General features: G+C 36.6%; 1 protein-coding gene and 1 pseudogene across 2 annotated transcripts in view; one reads left to right on the top strand and one right to left on the bottom strand.

Annotated features, from left to right (window-relative positions):
* The window catches only part of ACTA2 (actin alpha 2, smooth muscle), a 276,535-nt gene that overhangs the window by 182,065 nt on the left and 73,331 nt on the right, over positions 1 to 21,139 (bottom strand). The gene's annotated exons all lie outside the window — the stretch shown is intronic.
* Positions 13,666 to 14,054, top strand: LOC129480483 (zinc finger RNA-binding protein-like; annotated as a pseudogene).

Genomic DNA, 21,139 nt, shown 5'->3' with positions numbered 1-21,139 from the left:
TTATAAATGATCAGGGATTTTGCAAGCCAGTTGTTAAACCTAACCACTCTACAAAAGCAAATTGTATAAGCCTAAAATTAATCATATTTTAAAACTCATTACTTTGTGATTATTTTACTATATTTTACTATTATCTATGTCCCTGTGATTATTTATGCTGATCATAACTATATGGTGAAAATATATAATCATGAACTACAGTGCATCTCTTCCCAACTCCATGTTCAGTGATGTCATGTAGGTAGCTTGAAATTGGCCTTGGAGTATTTACAACATGTAAATTGGCAAGCACTACAGAACGGAGTGTGATTTATCATTTTGTTGATTGTCTATACTATGGATTAGTAAATTTTTTTTATAAAGATCCAGGTAATAAATATTTTAGACTTTATAGGCAATCTCTATTGCAACTACTCAACTGTGTAGTTGTAGCTTTTAACATATGTCATTGTTTTTTCACTTTCATCTTATTCGTTAATGTACATGAAGATATCAATAACCATTCATATCAAAGCTACCTTCTTTGGTCAGTTGTAACCAGAAGTTGATGATGGATACACGAGTTCAGCAAAAAACAATAAAAATATTGTTAGTAAAATTTATAATAATTATACATATGTATATATGTATTTCCCCTGCCCCCAGATTGCTGATTGTTAAGCATTTACCAGCAGGCACTGGTACTATTATTCACATAGTAATTTCCAATGGTTTATATACATCTTTTTATTTATCTCAAGACTTTGAGCATCTTGAAAATAGGGATCATGTCTTACTTATTTCTTTGGTCTCCAAATCTAAGACAAAGTTTAGCCTTTATTAGCTCAGTAAAGATATATTTTTGAAAGTAATTATATTAATGATCATGATGGCACTGTCTTATGTATACTAAGCCTTTACTATTTGACAGGAACAGTGCAAAGTACTTTATATGTTCATTTAATCCTCATAACAACTTACGAAGTAGGTGGTATTTTCTCCATTTTACAGCTGAGGAGACTGAGGATTTGAAAACCTAAGTAGCTTGTTCAAAGCAATACACTTAGTAAACACTGAAGCTAGAATTTGAAACCAGACAGTGTCACATCACAACCTGAACCCTCAATGATGGCTTTGGAGCTTCCACACCACCTCCCATTTGTATTAATATTTGCTTAATATTTTTTAATTGATTCACTTCTTTCATTTAAATGTGGTCAGTCTAATTTGTGAAATCACAGGTTTGATAATCTGCCCATATATTTCCAAATATATTAAAATATACATGCAACTATAAATAAAAATGTTTCACCTTTCATGGCTTACTTTTAGAAACATTAGTCCTTTCTATACTGCTCTGTAGAATGACATCAGTGAAAACGCCTGTTAGAATACCCTAAGCCATCACCCTATGCCACCCCAGTAGTGAGTTAGTTGGCTAAGATTTCTCCTGAAGGACAGTGGCCTCTGTTTGTCAGCATGGAAGACAAATATAATTTGGGGTGTTACACTGGTATTTGGGTTTAGGAACAATAAAAAGGTTGTTTAGCACACTAGCCAAACCACTTTCTCAAGTCTAGGTTACCAGGGCTATATGGATTATGGTTTTGGACCCTAGATGAGATTAAATTAAATGGCATTTTGTCTTTTCCTATCCTTGGTCCTCAGTTGTCATTCAATCTTTGTTACTTAAGAGGTAGTATTTAGTTATATCTGAGTCTTCTGGTCAAATAACACTGCATGGAACCCTAATCTCAAATTAGTATATAAAAGACACATTTTCTGAAACCAACTCCATGCCGACACAGACACTCTATGAAGAATTAAATTTTAAAGAGAATTAAAGATTGTTTATGAAATGGCTAAAGTCTTTAAACAAAAGTCCCATCTAAACAAGTTTTATTACTATTTAGTCTGACATACATAATCCAGCCATCTTTTATTTTGTGGAAGCACAACTGACTTGATTAAACTCCACTCCAGAGAGGATTTAAAAACAAGAGACAACATTCTGAGACAGGATGGCTTTAAAGGGGAGAGATAGTGTTTGATCACTTGCCCTGTCCCTCTGCTTTAACAAGCCGTTATCCCTGCCAAGAAAGATATTTCTAGTTTGTTTAAAGCATTGAAGATTAAAAGATTATATAATAGCTTGGAATCAAAATGTGGTTTTAATGAAGAAAACACAGTAGTTGAAGAAAAATTCTCACCATATACAGTTAGTAAAGAAAAGAAAATTACACTCACTGCTGCTCAGCTTCAGTGCTCAAATATGTCTTCAAACGAGTGTGTGTGACCAGTGTGATCAGCTCAGAGCCCTAAGCATCTGAGAACAGGCTTCCCTGAGAAGACTTCAGTGATGCTCCCAAGGAAACTCAGTCCCCTTAGCACGATCATGTGGGGAACACAACCCTAGGCTGGCAGTACCATGTTGGGTTGCCATTGTTTCCCTGGCTATTGCTCCATCTCTGAACAATTTGGCATGAAAAATTATATCCTAGTTACCTTTGTAAACCAATTCCTAAAATATTTGTGGATGCATAGTCAATGTCCTATAAAAATGTTATTGCCTGGAGGCATGAAAGTAAATTAGAGAGTTTCTGAAAAGGTTAAGTGTCTTATTACCAGTTTTATGTCTTGTCACAATTGGTAAGTCTTATCAAATAATGCTGTGAGAGTGAGAAGGTGGAAATAATTTAAATTATTTGATGAAAAAACGGAAACACAGGGAGGTTGAGTTTGACTAGTCACAAAGATGTTGGCTGGAAGATCAGGAATAAACTTCTAGGCTTGATGCAAAGAGTTGAGTTATAATCATGACAGACAGGAAATTTAGGAGGCCAAATAGGGCATAAATTTTGATAATCAATGGATTATGGAAGTTGTAGATGAGATGCAAGAAGCTTGGCTTAAAAAGAACATTCAATAATGCTAGAAAAAATAATGATGAGTAGTTTTGTTTGGGTTTGTTCAGGCAGTCAGATACTTGAAAATTCCAGTAATTAGAATTATTCCATAAAGATCATCTGAAAGAATAGGTTCCCTTTGCCTTTACTTAAGGCAAAATGATTATTTTATCCTTTTAGCAAGGATTGATTTGTCTGATTACCACACTCCGTTGCTAACACTCTTTTTAGCTTCAAATACAAGCCAGGTATAATCAGAAAAGAGTTAGGCAGGTGTGGAACTGTTTAGGGCAATAATTCTCAATATTGACTATGCAGCAAATTGCCAGAGAGGCTTTTAGTAATAGAGATTCCCAGGCCACAGCCAGAGCATTTAGATTAGACTCTTTGGGAATTACACCTCAGGCATCTGTCTTCTGAAAGCTTTACGGATAACTGTAATGCAGAGGTAATCCAGGTTTGTGGGTCAGTCATACCTCAGAAAACTAGATTCACAGGGCTAGAAGGAGCTTACTTTTTAATAAATTACCCTCATTTCATGGATTGACAAATTTTCCTGAAACAATGGATTTGTCTTTAATTAGTAGTATAAGAAAAAATATGTGTTTCAACAGAAAACTACATGTTGTCTACAGCACACTGTTCTAGGTTATCTTAATGTAATTCTGCAGAAACTACTTCATAAATCTGAAAAGGATGAATAACTGACAAATAAATTATTGTCTATAGACTTGCAATTTTGTCCTGTTTAGTAGAGGCTTAATTGACTTTTCTCTCCAACTAGCAAAAAATTAGTGTTGCCTCCTCATGCACATTCATTTCAGCATTCCTTTACTTAATATAAAAGTGTGCTTTTGTGACTTCTCCTTTTAACTGCTGAGAACATGTCCATAGTTATAACTGTATGAGTTAAATAAAATATTTAAGTTCATTTTTCATCCCTGTAAGAGCAATGATCCTTTTATCCATTATCATTTATACTTTTTTTGAAAATTAACTTTTAACAGTGATAATTCTCTCTTTAGAACAACATGGCAGGTCTTTTTACTTTCTGGTATCTTTCTGTGGGCCAGATTGCCACCGCTTCCTGATCCCATACCACCCTTACAACCGGCCATGGTCCAGCCACAAATAGGATCTGAACTCTCACCACAGATGTTGGGCCTGGACCTAACTCAAGAAAATCATGCCCATGGCTAAGGTTGAGTAACACTATGGCGTGTCTGTGGTTTCATGTAAAACAGAATGCATACTGATGAAATCTTGGAAATCAAATTATATATAAAACTAGCAAACTGCTGAATTTGCTAATTCCTCTTTTATTTTTTCCTAACAGATTCAATTTCCAGTATTTTTTCTGGTCATATGCTGCATTCATTTCAACAAACATTTTTGGGGGACTTTCTTTTCTAGCACCATGATGAAATAGATACACTGAAAAACTCCCCCTTTGAAATAGCTGGAAATGATGAGAAAAATCAAATAAGGATCCTTTTAAATACACAGCTAAGCTTAAAAGGAAATAGGATGAATAGAGCTGAAACAATTGAACATCTACATGAAAAAAAAAAACCTAGACATACATTTTACACTCTTCATAAAAATAAACACCAAATAGATCACAGACCTAAATGTAAAACACAAAATGATGAAACTCCTTAAAAGATAGCATAGGAGAAAATCTAGATGACCTGAGGTATGGTGATAATATTTCAAATTTGACACCAAAGAGGCAATCTGTGAAAGAAATAACTGGTAAACTAGCCTTCATTAAAATTAAAAACTTCTCTGCAAAACACACTGTCAAGAGATTGAGACAAGCAACAGACTAAGAGAGAATATATGGAAAAGATATATCTGATAAAGAATTGTTATCCAAAACATACGAAGAACTCTTAAAATTCAACAATAAAAAAAATTTTGGCCAGGCTCAGTGGCTCACGCTTGTAATCCCAGCACTCTGGGAGGCCGAGGCAAGTGGATCACCTGAGGTCAGGAGTTCAAGACCAGCCTGGCCAACATCGCGAAACCTCGCCTCTACTAAAAAATACAAAAATTAGCTGGGCATGCTAGCAGGCATCTGCAATCCCAGCTACTTGGGAGGCTGATGCAGGAGAATAGCTTGACCCTGGGAGGCAGAGGTTGCAGTGAGCCAAGATCACGCCATTGCACTCTATCCTGGGAGACAAGAGCAAAATTCTGTCTCAAAAAAAAAGTTAATAACAAAGATCTGAACAGACACCTTACCAAAGATGATATGTAAATGGTAAATAAGCATATGAAAAAATGCTCAACATCATGTCATTAGATGAATGTAAATTGAAACAATATTAAGATATCAATATCATTACATATCTATTATAATGGCCAAAATTCAAAGCACTGACAACATCAAATGCTGGCGAGGATGTGAATTAACAGGAGCCCTCATTTATTGCTGGTGAAAATGTAAAATGGTACACCTACATTAGAAGACAGTTTGGCAGTTTCTTATAAAACCGAACATACTCTTAACATATGATCCAGCAATTGTGTTCTTTGCTATTTACCCAAATAAGATGAAAACTGATGTCCATACAAAAACCTGCACATAGATGTTTAGAGCAGCTTTAAACGGATTATTTGGCAATTATAAAATCGCCAAAACTTGAACACAACCAAGATGTCCTACAGTAGGTGAAGACATAGAAATTCTGTGATGAATCGAAACAATGGAATATTTTTCATCACTAAAAAGAAACGTGCTATCAAGCCATGAAAAGACATGAAGAAACCTTAAATGTATATTACTAAGTGAAAGAAGCCAATCTGAGAAGGCTAAATAATTCCAACTATATGACATCTTGGAGAAGGCAAAACTATGGAGACAGTAAAAAAAAAATCAGTGATGTACAGGCATGGTGGCTCATGGCTGTAATCCCAGCACTTTGGGAGGCCGAGGCAGGCAGATCACTTGAGGTCAGGAGTTCGAGACCAGCCTAGCCAACATGGTGAAACCCTATCTCTACTAAAATTACAAAAATTAGCCGGGTGTGGTGGTGCATGCCTGTAGTCCCAGCTACTCTGGAGGCTGAGACAGGAGAATTGTTTGAACCCAGGAAGCAGAGGCTCCAGTGAGCTGAGATTGCACCAGTGCAATCCAGCATGAGCCACAGAGTGAGACTCTGTCACAAAAAAAGAAAAAAAAAAAAAGATCACCCATTGTGGAAGTCAGTGTGGCGATTCCTCAGGGATCTAGAACTAGAAATACCATTTGACCCAGCCATCCCATTACTGGGTATATACCCAAAGGACTATAAATCATGCTGCTATAAAGACACATGCACACGTATGTTTATTGCGGCACTATTCACAATAGCAAAGAGTTGGAACCAACCCAAATGCCCAACAACGATAGACTGGATTAAGAAAATGTGGCACATATACACCATGGAATACTATGCAGCCATAAAAAATGATGAGTTCATGTCCTTTGTAGGGACATGGATGAAACTGGAAAACATCATTCTCAGTAAACTATCGCAAGGACAAAACACCAAACACCGCATATTCTCACTCATAGGTGGGAATTGAACAATGAGAACTCATGGACATAGGAAGGGGAACATCACACTCCAGGGACTGTTGTGGGATGGGGGGAGGGGGGAGGGACAGCATTAGGAGATATACCTAATGCTAAATGACGAGATAATGGGTGCAGCAAACCAACACGGCACATGGATACATACGTAACAAACCTGCACATTGTGCACATGTTCCCTAAAACCTAAAGTATAATAATAAAAAAAAAAATCAGTGATTACCAGCACAAAGTAATTACCAGATTATCAGAATAAGAGAGAACAGAGGATTTTTAGGGCAGTGAAACCATTGTGCTGGATACATGTCATTATGCATTTGCCCAAGCTGTAAACTATGGACTTTGGGTGATAATGATGTGTCAATGTAGATTCATCAATTGTAAAAAATGTAGTACTCTGGTGTGTGTTGTTGAGTCCAGGATGTGGATGATATTGGGTCCAGAGGATATATGGGAGATTTCTGACTTTTCCCCTAATTTTGCTGTGAATCTAAAACCACTCTAAAAAATAAGATCTATCCCAGGAGGCGGAGGTTGCCATGAGCCAAGATTGCACCACTGCACTCCAGCCTGGGTAACAGAGTGAGACTCCATCTCAAATAATAATAATAATAATATCTATTTTTAAAAAAGATTAAAGAACAGAAAACATGAAAATTAAATCAAAGCTAACTAATCTTCCTACAAAGAAAACAGCAGTCCTAGACAATTTTAAAAGGGAAGTATTCACGAATACTGAAATAATACATAATTCTAATTTTACACAAAATATGTCATACTGTAGAAAATTAAAGAGCACTTCATAGCTCATTTTATCAATTTTGTGCAATCTTGACAGCTAGCTCCAAAGAATAGACACTGTCTATCTTACATTCAGCCTGGACACTATGAACCAAAACCACACCTCATGGGCTATGTTATCATGACTTGGTGCTATCCTTTTGTCTTCATTAGCATGACTTTTGCCTTCTAGGAGTATCTTGCTCAGACACATAGTTTTCTGATTCTTCATTACAGAAAGTTCCTAAAAGACCCAATAAATCTTCGATGGTAAACATCAACAAACAGTTTGCACTCTACAGTTGTTTAATCCTTCCCAGTATTTTCCCCTAGGCTGAACAGTTATATCTTGATGTTTACCCAATCCTAATTAGCCAGCCTCTACCACCTTTGAAAGAGCCTTCTTTTATATATATATATATATATATATATATATATATATTTTATTATACTTTAAGTTCTAGGGTACATGTGTACAACATGCAGGTTTGTTATGTATGTATACATGTGCCATGTTGGTGTGCTGCACCCATTAACTCGTCATTTACATTAGATATATCTCCTAATGCTATCCCTCCACCCTCCCTTAAATCAAACTTCCAATTCAATAAATTTGCCCTTACCTCCGCTCTTCAGAGACATTGCTAAAGCTGTGCAGAGTTCGTATTCTCTTACTGCTGTGAGCATTTGTCTCATCAAACTGTCATTTTTGTCTCATCAATAGGTTGTGTTGATAATGTTTGGGGAGCCAGCTTTTGACATTTCAAAACAGTGAGCTATGATCACACCACTGCACTCCAGCCTGGGTGACAGGGCAAGAATTACAGGTCAATCCTACTTATGGAGATAGACACAAAAATTCTAAATGAAATATTATATAACTAAATATAGTAATGTATAATGTATAACTGATTATAATGCAATAACCGTTAATATGTGATGAACAAGTTCTATTTATCCCAGGAAGGTAAAGTTGGATTAATATTAAAATATCAATTAGTGTAATTTGTTAGATTAATAAATTAAGAAAAATTATTTGATCAACTTAATGCAGAGAACCTTCTGATAAAAGTCAACATTCTCACACATAATTAAAGTAAATCTAAAACCAATTTTTACCACAATTACAGAAATTTATTAAGCAAATATATATTTATAAGCGATTAAAAACAGCTTATATAACTTGTCCTAAACCTTGTACCTGACCAAATAGACTTAGGTAGGTCCATTACTAAGGATAGGTAAAGTAAACATATTTAATAGTAAAGTGCTGAAAGCTTTTCCTTTTAGATCAGCATGAGACAGGGATACTTTCTATCACCATCTTTTCTTTTCAACATTGTATTAGAAGTCCTAGCCAATGCAGTAAGAAAATTAAAAGGCTATAGATTAGAAAGGACAAAATAAAATCTCTTTAATTCGATGATAAATTTATAATCTTAGAAATCCAAGGAATCTTTAAAATGATTTGAATTTATCGGAGTTGGACTGATTAAGTGGCTGGGAAAATTTAAAAAGAGGGAAAAAAAGGAATTTATAAGAGTTTAGCTAATTGTAAAATCAGAATAATAAATTGTTTGAATTCTATACAACACACAGAAACTATAATTTTCAGAAAAAAGACTGTCATTTACAATAACTTCTATAAATGTAAAGTACGTAATAGTACAGCTAACAAAAAACGTGTAAGATATTTATGGGGGAAAATTAAAACATTATTCAAAAGTGGTTTTAAAGACCTAAATAAATTAAGAGAAAAAACAGGTTCAATGTGTTAGAAGATGTAATACTATAAAGATATTCATTCTTCCCCAAATTTATCTAAGAATTCAAAGTGATTCCAATCAGAATACAAACAGGTTTTTGTTTTTTGTTTTGGGGGCATTTATTTTTTAGAAACTGATAATGTAATGTGAAAAGTAAAAATGCTACAAATGCTCAAAAGATTTCTAGAAATCAAAGAACAAGGAGGGGCAATGGCCCTTACTAGATAGCTAGAATTATTATAAAATTGTAATTATTAAAACCATGTATTATTAGTGGAAGAAAACCATAAAAGTGTGAATGAAACAATAGATTGCCTAGAAAATGAATGCATATGTATATGTACCCTTGATGTATAATATATGTGGCTGCGAAAATCAGGGAGGACAGTTTTTTTAAGTGTGCTGGGAAAACTGTTATCTATACTTTTAAAAGGTAAAATTGGATCACTATCTCAATCAAAATTAAATCAAAATTCTAGCAGGGTTTTTTTTTTTTTGTAGAAAGTGACAAGCTGATTCTAAAATTTATATGGCATTTAAAAAGGCCCAGAGGAGCTTAAACTGTTTAGAAAAAGTAGGACAAAGTAGCAAGATGTATATACCTGATTAAAAGTTAACTATACAATTACAGAAATAGAGTGTGGTGTTGATGTCAGAATAAGCAAATAGGTCAATGGAGCAGAATGGAAAGTTCAGAAATAGATGCACACATATGTACAGTCATTTAACTTTAGACCAGTTGGGAAACGGGGAAATGGAGAAAGGACTGTCTTTTTAACAAATGGTGCTGAAAATCTTAAATCTCTATAAAGAAAACAACAAACTTCAACCCTTACCTCACACCATGCACAATAATTAACTCAATAGAAATCCAAAATTTACACTTAGAATTTAAAATTATAAAGCTTCTAGAATAAAAAATGTAGAAAATCTTTGCAAAGTTGGCTTAGAATTTCTTAGACAGGACCCGATCACTATGAGCCATAAAATAAAACACTGATAAAATTGACTTCATCAAAATATAAAACTTCTTCTTCATGAAAGACACCATTAAGAAAACAAAAAGGCAAGTTACAAAGACAGGTAGAAAATATTCATAATAAGAATACTCAAATAATCCTTACAACTCAAGAATAAGAAGAAAACCAAATTTTTAAATATACAAAAAAATTGAATACACACTTCATAAAAGAAAGTATATGAGGCCGGGCGTGGTGGCTCATGCCTGTAATCCCAGCACTTTGGGAGGCCGAGGCGGGTGGATCACGTGAGGTGACGAGTTCGAAACCAGCCTGGCCAACATGCTGAAACCCTGTCTCTACTAAAATACAAAAAATTAGCCAGGCGTGGTGGCTCATGCCTGTAATCCCAGCTACTCGGGAAGCTGACGCATGAGAACCGCTTGAACCTGGGAGGTAGAAGTTACAGTGAGCTGAGATCATGCCACTGCATTCCAGCCTGGGCGACAAAGTCATACTCTGTCTCAAAAATAAAAAAAAAAAGTATATGAATGGCCATAGGACACAAAAAGATTCTCCATATGACTAGTCTTGAGGAAATTTAATTTTAAAAGGGCAATGTACCACCATACAGCCACAGAACAGCTAAAATCAAAAAGACTGGTAATTCCAAGGATTAATGAGGATGTAGAGCAACTGGAACTCTCATATTTTGCAGATGGATACGCAAAATGGTACAACCAACTTTTAAAAACTGTTTAGAAGTTTCTTCTAAAAATAAGCATACATTTACCCGACTTACCTCCACACTCTTGATATCATAGTATATAACACAGCTTTGAAAATATTTGTGTTTTTTAAAGCATATGTAATATTAATATGTGAACTGATTAGAATCATAGTGATAATGTTTTTTTAAAAAACATACACTTACCATAAAACTCAGCAATTCAACTCCTAGGTAATTATCCAAGAGAAATACTTATGCCCACTCAAAAAGTTGTTTATAAATGCATAGCAGCATTATTCATAATATCCCCAAACTGGAAATAACCCAAATGTTTGTCAATTGATTAATGAATAAAAATAGTTGTGATATTGGTATTTCCATACCATGGAATTCTTGGTAATAAAAAAATTGATACACGCAACATGGATGGCTGTCAACAACATTAAACTATGTGAATGGAGTTAGACATAAAACAATACCTAATGTGTTATTTAATTTTTGTGAAGCTCTAGAAAAGACAAATCTCATCAATAGTGGTAGGAAGCAGATCAGTGGTTGCCTGGGACCATGACGAATTGGTATTGACTGCAATGAGCATAAAGAAACTGTGCCAGGTAAAGATATATTCTATGCTATGTCTGTGGTAGTGATTAAATGATTGCATACATTTGTAAACTTGTATACTTAAAATTGATTAAGTTTTATTGTGGATATATTGTATATCAGTAGATGAATGGAACAAAATAGAAATTAAACCCATTCATATATAGTCTGTTGCTCTTTGGCAAAAGTAAATTTCATTTTAAAATAAACATACAATAATAATAAAATGAACCGCAATATTAGGCAATGATATGCAAAAGTAGAGTGACGAGATCTAAAGCATCATTGCATTAAGATACTAAGGGCATTGAACTGTTTAGGAAGAGAACAGATGTTCATTTACTTGACTTTCTAAAGTGAAGTATACATTTTTCAAATGTTAAGTTTAGCCACCAAAATAGACTACAGTAGAAACAAAATGTACAGCTTCAAGCCACAATGAGAAGTAAAAATAATTTTTTTAATCAGGAAGATTTTTAACTCAGGAAGATTTTTTAAATAAGGCATAGAAAAACAGTTTAAATAGAACAAAACAAAACTATAGAAATAAATCCAAATATGTCCATTAATCACAGAATATACATTTGCCCAGTAAAAGACAGATAGTGTCAGATTGTGGTGCCTGATATGTGCCAAGCAACACAGAAGGGGTAGCAAAGGTCGGGAGCTCATGATACAGTAAGAAGTCAGGCAATGATTACTCCATCTTCAGTACCATAAGGTTAGTCTTAGGGCAGACATCATCCCAGGGTGTTACAGAAGCACTGACAAGAGGGGCACGATTCTCTCTGTGAAGTCAGGTGTGTTGGCCGGTAGCCACTAAGTTGAGTTGCCCAGGTTAAGAAGTAGGGGAAGGCCATTAAAAAATGGGCAAAGGACATGAACAGACACTTCTCAAAAGAAGACATTCATGAGGCCAACAAACATGAAAAAAAAGCTCAACCTCACTGATCATTACAGAAATGCAAATCCAAACCACAATGAGATACCACCTCACACCAGTCAGAATGGTGATTATTGAAAAGTCCAGAAACAACAGATACTGCTGAGGTTGCAGAGAAAAAGGAATGCTTTTACACTGTTGGTAGAAGTGTAAATTAGTTCAACCATTGTGGAAAACAGTGTGATGATTCCTCAAAGACCTAAAGGCAGAGATACCATTTGACCCAGCAATCCCATTACTGGGTATATACCCAAAGGAATATAAATTATTTTATTATAAAGACACATACATGTGTATGTTCATTGCAGCCCTATTCACAATATCAAAGACATGGAATCAGCACAAATGCCCATCAGTGATAGACTGGATAAAGAAAAGGTGGTACACATACACCATGGAATACTATGCAGCCATAAAAAGGAATGAGGTTATGTCCTGTGCAGGGACATGGATGGAGCTGGAAGTCATTATCCTCAGCAAACTAACGCAGGAACAGAAAACCAAACACGCATATTCTTACTTATGCGTAGAAGCTGAACAATGAGAACACATGGACATAGGGAGGGGAACAACACACACTGGGACCTGTTGGAGGGAGGGGTTGGTGGGGGAGACCATAGGGAAGAATAGGCAATGGACGCTGGGCTTAATACTTAGGTGATGGGATGATCTGTGCAGCAAACCACCATGGCACACGTTTACCCACGTAACAAACCTGTATATCCTGCACATGTACCCCAGAACTTAAAAATAAATGTTGAAGGAAAAAAAAAAGTAGGGGAAGGACATTCTTTGCAGAAGGAACAGCCTGAGCACAAACACAGAGGAGAGAAACAGCTTGCTGTTTCGGAGACAAGTATTATCATGTCACCAGAGGTGAGTTTTGGTGATGATAAACTGATACGCTCTTACGTGCGCATGTCAGAAATTCATTTCATTCTCCATCTCAGAAGGACAGCGTTCCAGAAGATTATTCTGAGCATAGTACCTAACTCAGTGGAATCTCTCCACAGTGGAAATCATTTGTTATTACTAAATAAGGATCTTTATCTTCAAAAACTCCTGGGCTTCAAAGAGTTAGCCTAATTAGTACACGTGAATTCATAAATCCAAGTTTGCAAATTGAGTGGATTTTGATGATTCATTTCTGTATCCTCTCTAACCCTTAAGACTGAAGCCACCTGTTTATCCTCTCTATGAATTTCCTTGAAAAAATTTTTCTCTGAGCTGTTAGTGTATTTACATTTGGCTTAAAAAATTTTCTATTTTCTAGCTCATTCTTTACTTATTCATAACCTCCACATTTCTGCAATTTCTTGGAAGACAGAGCCCATGTTCATTTTATTTTGGTTATAATGGCTTGCACATAATGGCTAGGCACTTGAAGATGATGAAATAGTTGATAAAGTTTCTGCAACTATGGAGTTATTAGTAGAGAAAGCAATCAGCAGTGCTTCTAGCCCTCAGGGCCCTGGGGATGCACTGAGAAGAGCTTATGAGTGCATTTCTTCAGGGATTATTTTTAAAGGTAGTCCTGGGCTTCTGGATCTTTGTGAAAAGGATCCGTTTTATACCTTGGCAACAATGACAGACCAGCAGTGTGAATACATCACATCCAGTGCACAGTCTGCATTCAGACTCCTTGCATTCCGCCAGATATACAAAGTTATAGGCATGGATCCATTACCACAAATGAGCCAACATTTTAATATCCACGACAACAGGAAATGAAGAAGGGATAGTGATGGAATTGATGGATTTGAAGCTGAGGGGAAAAAAAGACAAAAAAAGATTATGATAACTTTTAAAAGGTGTCTGTAAATCTTCAGTGTTAAAAAACAAAAGGTGCCCATTTGTTGGCTGTTTTTCATTCATAATAATGTCTACATTGAAAAATTTATCAAGAATTTAAAGGATTTCATGGAAGGACCAAGTTTTTCTATGACATTAAAAAATGTAGTGTTATGTATTATTTGAATGGAAAGACACCAAAAAATATATATATATGCTCTGACTAGGGGGAAAACAGTGGTTCCAATTTTTTCCCATTATTTTGATTTTATTTTCTGGTTGCCTTAGTTCCCCCCCCCCCCATTTTTGTGTCTTCCATTAACTAGTGCATTGTCATATTAAATCTTTACTGTATTTAATGCAGGATTTGTGCTTCAGTTGTTCTGTGTATTTTGATATTTTTATTTATAGGTTTTGTTTGCTTTTTGACACTAGTCCTAAGTTAGTGTTATAGATTATATCCTTTACCCCTTCTTAATATTTTACAGCAGTACTTTTTTTTTGTAATGTGAGACTGCAGAATTTTTTTTGTTTTTCTGTATGTGAAGGATTACAACTCAACAAGTTATCCTCCCATTCAAGTGCTCAGAACGGAATGTTTCTGCAGATCTTGTGGCATTTGTCTCTAGTGTGATATATAAAGGTGTAATTAAGACAGATTTCTGTTAATCTAATCAAGTTTGCTGTTAGTTGTGCATTAGCAGTATAAAAGCTAATATATACTATATGGTCTTGCAACACTTTTAAAGCCTCTGTGTAACTGATAGTAAAAAATGCATGACATTTTGGTCTTTAATCAACTTTTAAAATTATAATTTTAGATTTAACACGTAGATCTGTGTACAGTTGACTTTTTGACATAGCAAGGCCAAAAGTAACTTTCTGAATATTTTTTTCTTGTGTATAAGTGGAAAGGGCATTTTTCACGTAGAAGTGGGCTAACCAATATTTTCAAAAGAACTTTATCATTGTGCAACTAACAATAGTAATTAGCCCTTAATTATGGTGACAGTTCCTTATTGGTGTGTGTGTGAGATTATCTAGCAACTATTACAGTATAACACAGTTAGTCTTCTCCACACACCCTATTACCCAGATAATTTACAATTCTGTTAACAGTGAAGTTGATAAAGTATTACTGATAAAAAAAAAAAAAAGATTAAGAAAAAACAAAATTATTTGGTGTGGCCATCTTACATGCTTATGTATCTTCTACACAAAGCTAAATATTCTAGCAGTGATGTAATGAAAAATTACATCTTACTGTTGATGTATGTATGCTCTGGTACACAGATGTAATTTTGTTGTCACAGGACTACAGTGAAATACACAAATAAAAAATTAAATTAAAAAAAAAAAAGATCATCTGAGGGCCAGGCACGGTGGCTCACGCCTGTAATCCCAGCACTTTGGGATGCCGAGGTGGGCAGATCACGAGGTCAAGAAATCAAGACCATCCTGGCTAACATGGTGAAACCCCATCTCTACTAAAAATACAAAAATTAACTGGGTGTGGTGGTGCGCACCTGTAGTCCCAGCTATTCCGGAGGCTGGGGCAGAAGAATCGCTTGAACCTGGGAGGCGGAGGTTGTAGTGAGCTGTGATCGAGTCACTGCACTCCAGCCTGGCGATAGAGCGAGACTCCATCTCAAAAAAAAAAACAAAAACTTAAAATGATATGTTGCTTGCAGTCATCAGTAATAAAATCAGATTATGCTCTTACATGAACTTTAATGGTTTTTAATTCTTCAAAGTAGATTTTTAAGTGCTATATATGTATTTCCATATAATATTTGGAGACCTAAGAGTTGAAATAGTGGTATTTCAAGGTAGCTTGAATAAAGTGCATTGACAGACACTTCTGCAAGATGGCTTTACTTCATCCTTCTGATATTCCCTATTGCCCAAGGAAAAGAAAATCTTTATGGTTCCTTTGAATTTCTTCTATTCTTCGATTATGCTTCAGGCTGAAGGCTAAATTAATTTTATTTCTAGATTCTGGATACTTAAGATACTTCTTTTAAAATTGTTTTCTATTAACAAACTTCATCCGATAACCCCAGAGATTAGGAGGAAAGGAAAACAAAGATGTACAGGGTGACTCCTCCATGAAAGATGCTGTACTGTGTGTTTTCACATCTGTGAGAACACTTCTTTTGTGAGAAGTGTGTCTCAATCACTTCTCACAAAAGCCCTGTAAAAATAGCATTAATATTAATAATAAGAGCTGACATTTATTGATTTCTACATAGAAGATCTCATTTGTTGGAACATTAATCTTAGGAAGTAAGGTTAATCTCCCAATTGTACAGATGAGAAACACTAAAGCTTACGGGAGTTAAAAACACAACTGGGAAATCATAGTATTAAGATTTAAGCTCTTATACTAATTATTCCAATGGCTATGCTTTTAACCAAGAAGCAGTACTGCTTATCTGTAAATTAGAGAGCATAATCTCCATTTTAGAGATGAGAATATATTAGGTTGGTGCAAAAGTAATTGTGTTTTTTGCCATTGAGTGATGGCAAAACTGCAATTATTTTTGCACTAGCCTATAGGTTCAAAATGTGCTCAGATCATGCATTTAATAAATAGCAGGGCCCAGATCAGATTTAAAAGTAACTACATCTAACTCCCAAATCTGAGTGCTCCACCTTGCACCACACCTTGCTGATGAAAAGAGCAAGTTTTCAGGCTGGACTACAATAAAGCTATTTTTCCATTTAAGTCTAGATGTGGGACTAACTTTCATATATTATACTGCCAAGGAAGAGAATGAACTGGGATGAGCTGACACTTCATCATGACTAGAAAAGCCTGTCTGGCCAGGCGTGGTGGCTCATTCTTGTAATCTCTGCAATTTGGGAGGCCAAGATGGGAGAATTGTTTGAGCCCAGGAGTTTGAGGCTATCCTGGGCAACATAGCAAGACCTCATTCCTACAAAAAAAAAAAAAAAAAATTTAAAGAGTATCTAGCTGCACTGGCCTATGCCTATAGTCCCAGTTACTCCAGAGGCTGAGGCAGGAGAATCACTTGAGCCCAGGGGTTTGGGGTTGCAGTGAGCTATGATTGCACCACTATACTACAGCCTGGGCAACAGAGGGACACTGTAGGAGAGAAAGAGAGAGAGTAGAGGGGAAAGGAGAGGAGAGGGGAAGGGGGAGGGGGGATGGGAGGGAAGGAGGGAGGGGAGGTGAGGGGAGGTGAAGGGGAAAGGAAAGGAAAGGAAAAGAGAAAGGAAAGGAAAGGAGAAAGGAAAGGAAAAGAGAAAGGAAAGGAAGGGAAAGGAAAGGAGAGGAGAGGGGAGGAGAGGAGAGGAGAGGAGAGGAGAGGAGAGGAGAGGAAAGGAAAGGAAAGGAAAGGAAAGGAAAGGAAAGGAAAGGAAAGGAAAGGAAAGGAGAGAAGGGAAAGGAGAAGAGAAAGGAGAAGGGGAGGGGAGGAAAGGGAAGAAAAAGCGCGTCTGGCCCAGACACTCTTCTGAGATGGCCCAGTGGGGGAATCTTGATCCTTCCAATGGGCCAATAATGAGCATATGCTTTGGTGTGCCAAATCTGCCAGTGCCACTTTCCTCAGGATTCTTCCTACAAGACAGCAGGAAAAAAAAATGGTGGTTTTCCTTCCTCCCTGGGTTTCTCTTTGGGTTTCCTTGGGTTTCTCTTTCACTTTTGTTTTTCTAATTTGTAACCCAACCAAGATCATGGGAGGATACACGGCACCTGTGAAAGGGACTTGGGATTTTTGTATCAAACAGGCCAGGAATTCAGTACTCTCCACATGGTCTTTTCTAGACTCCATTTAGTCTTCGTGTGGTCCAGCAGCATCAGCATCACCTGGGATCATATTAGGAATGCAGATTCTCACGACCCCGCTCAGACCTACTGAATCAAACTCTGCATTTTAACAAGATCCCCAGGTGATGTGCACACACATCACAGTTTGAGAACCCTTGCTCTACAGCATGATAACTAACATTCCAAACCCCAATTTTCTTGTCTGTAAAATGGGAATGATAAGCAGGGCATTTTAGAGGATAATAATAAATGCAAAGGGCCAAGTACAGAAACCTGACTCACAGTAGGTATTTAATTTAAAAGATCAATCACAATTTTATGGTCTATTATCATTATCCCAATTCTCTCCAGATACTATTTCATTTTTCAGAAACCTCATCTGTTTTTCCTGCTCTACTAGATTTTTTCCACTAACATACAAACATATTTGGGACTATTTTCACCATCAGAATAATAAATGGACAGAACTCCTCTCCTGATACTACTTTGTCTCCATCATAGCCACGTTTCTCTCTCTCCTTCCCTTGATATCAAAGCATCTCAAACAAGTTGTCTAGACATACTCTTCGTTCTCTCCTTCCCTTCTCTCTTGAGCCCACTCCAAGCAGGATTTTGTCCCCAGTACTCCACCAAAACAGCTTTTCTCAAGGACACCTGTGACCACCATGTTTCTGAATCCAGATTTCCTTTCTCAGTCTTCATTTCACTTATTTAGTGTATCAGCAGCACCTTTTGCCTTAAAATACATTTTAAGAGGAGGAGTAAGTCATCTGATTGATGAGTTCCAGATGAATACCTGGGTTTGCTTGGTTCAGGCCATCCCCCATGCCTCTTCTGGGTGCTCTCTGCTTCCAGGGAGCATTTGCTGTGCCAGTTTCCTGCCACTGGGTAAAGGCTCCTGCCCCCAATTGGAATCCCACTGTTTCAGCACATTTAAACTACCTTTATTTGTAATACAGTTGATAGGGTAAAATATATATATATATATTTTCATTTTGATTCCAGGACACCACACTCACCTGACCATCCTCTTACATCCCTTGCTATTCCTTCTCAGTCTCATTTACAGGTACTTTCTCTCTTTTATATTTGTACATATTGACATGCTGTAGGGCTCAGTATTCGGACCAATTTTCTTTTCTGCCTACAAATCACTCCCTGATGACCTCATTCAATCTCAGTGGTTTTAATTATAATATCATCTATGAGGTAATGGCTTCTAAATTATGTCTGTAGCTTGGAACTTTCCCCTAAACAATAAGCTCATCTATATAACCACCTACTATCATCTCCAGCCATCTGCATAGCTTGTTCATTCACTTCCTTAGTCTCTTTACTTAAAACAATCACTTTCTCATTGAGACCTGCCCTGGGCATCCTAAAATTCTAACTACCCTTCTTCCACATGAAAATACACATCTTCCTTTCCTTTTTATTTTTTCTTCCTAGCACTTATCACTATCTAATATATTACATGTTTAAAGTTTATATGCCTTACTTATTATTTCTCCCTCCTCCCTCACTTGAATATAAGCTCCACTAGAAAAGGATCTTTGTTTTCTTTTTTCTCTATTGTATGCCCTGTGCCTAGAATACTGCATGGCATATAATTGTTGCTAAACAGTCACTAATCAAATGTAGGATTTCACTTTACAGCTAAAGGAACACAGGTTCAGGATGGGCGTTCCTGAAGGTCACAGAGCCAGATGATGGCAAAGCTGTGAATTGAATGCTAGTATGTCTGACACCAAATCTCCAAGTCAAATACTATCTATATTTGAAAGAGTTTTTCCATGGCCGCTTTCATTCTTCAGCTTTTGTTTTTGTTAATGATATGTTTTGTTGGACTCAGTGCTCTCCTCTTCAGCAGGACTACATTTTCTACTAAGACATCTTAACACGCCATCGAATAATTAGGAAGTAACAGGTTATCTCACCTGAAGCATCATGTTTCCAAGTAATCTGTTTCTGAGAACTTGAATCAAAGCAAAATGGGAAATGAATAATGCTTCCTCTTAATTCCTTCCTGTCACCTCTTCTTTCCTCTGCCTCAACAAACAGTACTTGGACATTCTCACAGAAACAGCGTAGGAAGGGGAGGTTTATCACATTCTATGGCTCTTCTAAAAATAAGGTCTGATTTAAAACATCAGGAAACACACTTCTTTTCTCTGACTACAGAGTTAGTAGTAAATATCCTTTCCTCTTCCTGCCACTGCAGCCGCAGCAATAGGACTTGTGGAAAGTGAGTCTAACTCATGCAAAAGTATTACTCCTAGCTCTGCCATTTTCCAGCAGGGCTGTCTGGATTTCTTCGAGTTTCATTTTCCCTGTATAAAGTGGGAATAATAGCACTACTTTGGAAGTTTGCTGCAAGTAAGTGTAAATAAAGATAACACACACAAAGAGCTTAGGTTGAGGCTTATAAGCTGTTACAAAAGTCAACTTTCTTCTGACTTCAATGAAACCAGCTCATATTTGTAGGACTTATTGCTGCTTATTCACTCCAGCAGTATAAAGCAGATGGATTGGGTCCCTTAGTGGCGAAAGCAAAGAACCAGCTTCCATGTAGCTGTGGGGGCGCTTGGCACATATTATCTCTAGTTCTCATAATAACACTATAAGGTGAGCAGAATTAGCTCCATCTCAGAGAGGAGGAAACTCAGGTTCAGAGATGGTAAAGAATTGGCTTTGGGTCATGGATCCAACCAGGAGCAGAACAAGGATTCAAACTCAAGCTTAGCTCCAAAGAGCCCATTATTTCCACCAGAGCAGCACCTCCATCATCCCTCAGGCCCAAGTAACCCCTTTCCCAGACAAGATTTGCCTGTAATGGACTCTCCCAGCCTTGGAAAAATATCATCACCCAAACAAGCCCAGCCATCACCCAAACAGAAAAATGTATATCTAATTGCATTTTTTTACTTTCCTAAGGCATTTCATATCCGTTTTGTCCTCTCCATCCCTGATGGCACTGCCTGTTCAGATGTCTACATCTCTCACCTGAGTCATTATAATTTCTCCCTAATTCATCTCTGTGCCTCCAGTTTCCCAGCTGCATAATTTATCTTCATGTTGGTGTCAGATAGGGCTTACTGAACACAGGTGGGGCCTTCTCTGGCTCTGAATTCTTTGAAAGTTCCCAATTGCCTACAGAATAAATCTCAAACTTCCTACCATGACATGCAACCATCTCTCCATGGTCACTTCCTGCCACATCTACCATGTACCCTTTGCTTCTTTCATAGTGGGATCCTTATTGTTCCCCAAATACATTGAGCTCAAGTCATGCTTGTCCGTGTAGTTCAA

This window comes from Symphalangus syndactylus, chromosome 4 (assembly GCF_028878055.3).
Source record: "Symphalangus syndactylus isolate Jambi chromosome 4, NHGRI_mSymSyn1-v2.1_pri, whole genome shotgun sequence".
Taxonomy (NCBI): Eukaryota; Metazoa; Chordata; class Mammalia; order Primates; family Hylobatidae; genus Symphalangus; species Symphalangus syndactylus.
Note: the sequence above shows the minus strand (reverse complement) of the source record. Positions and strands in the feature narration are given on the sequence as shown.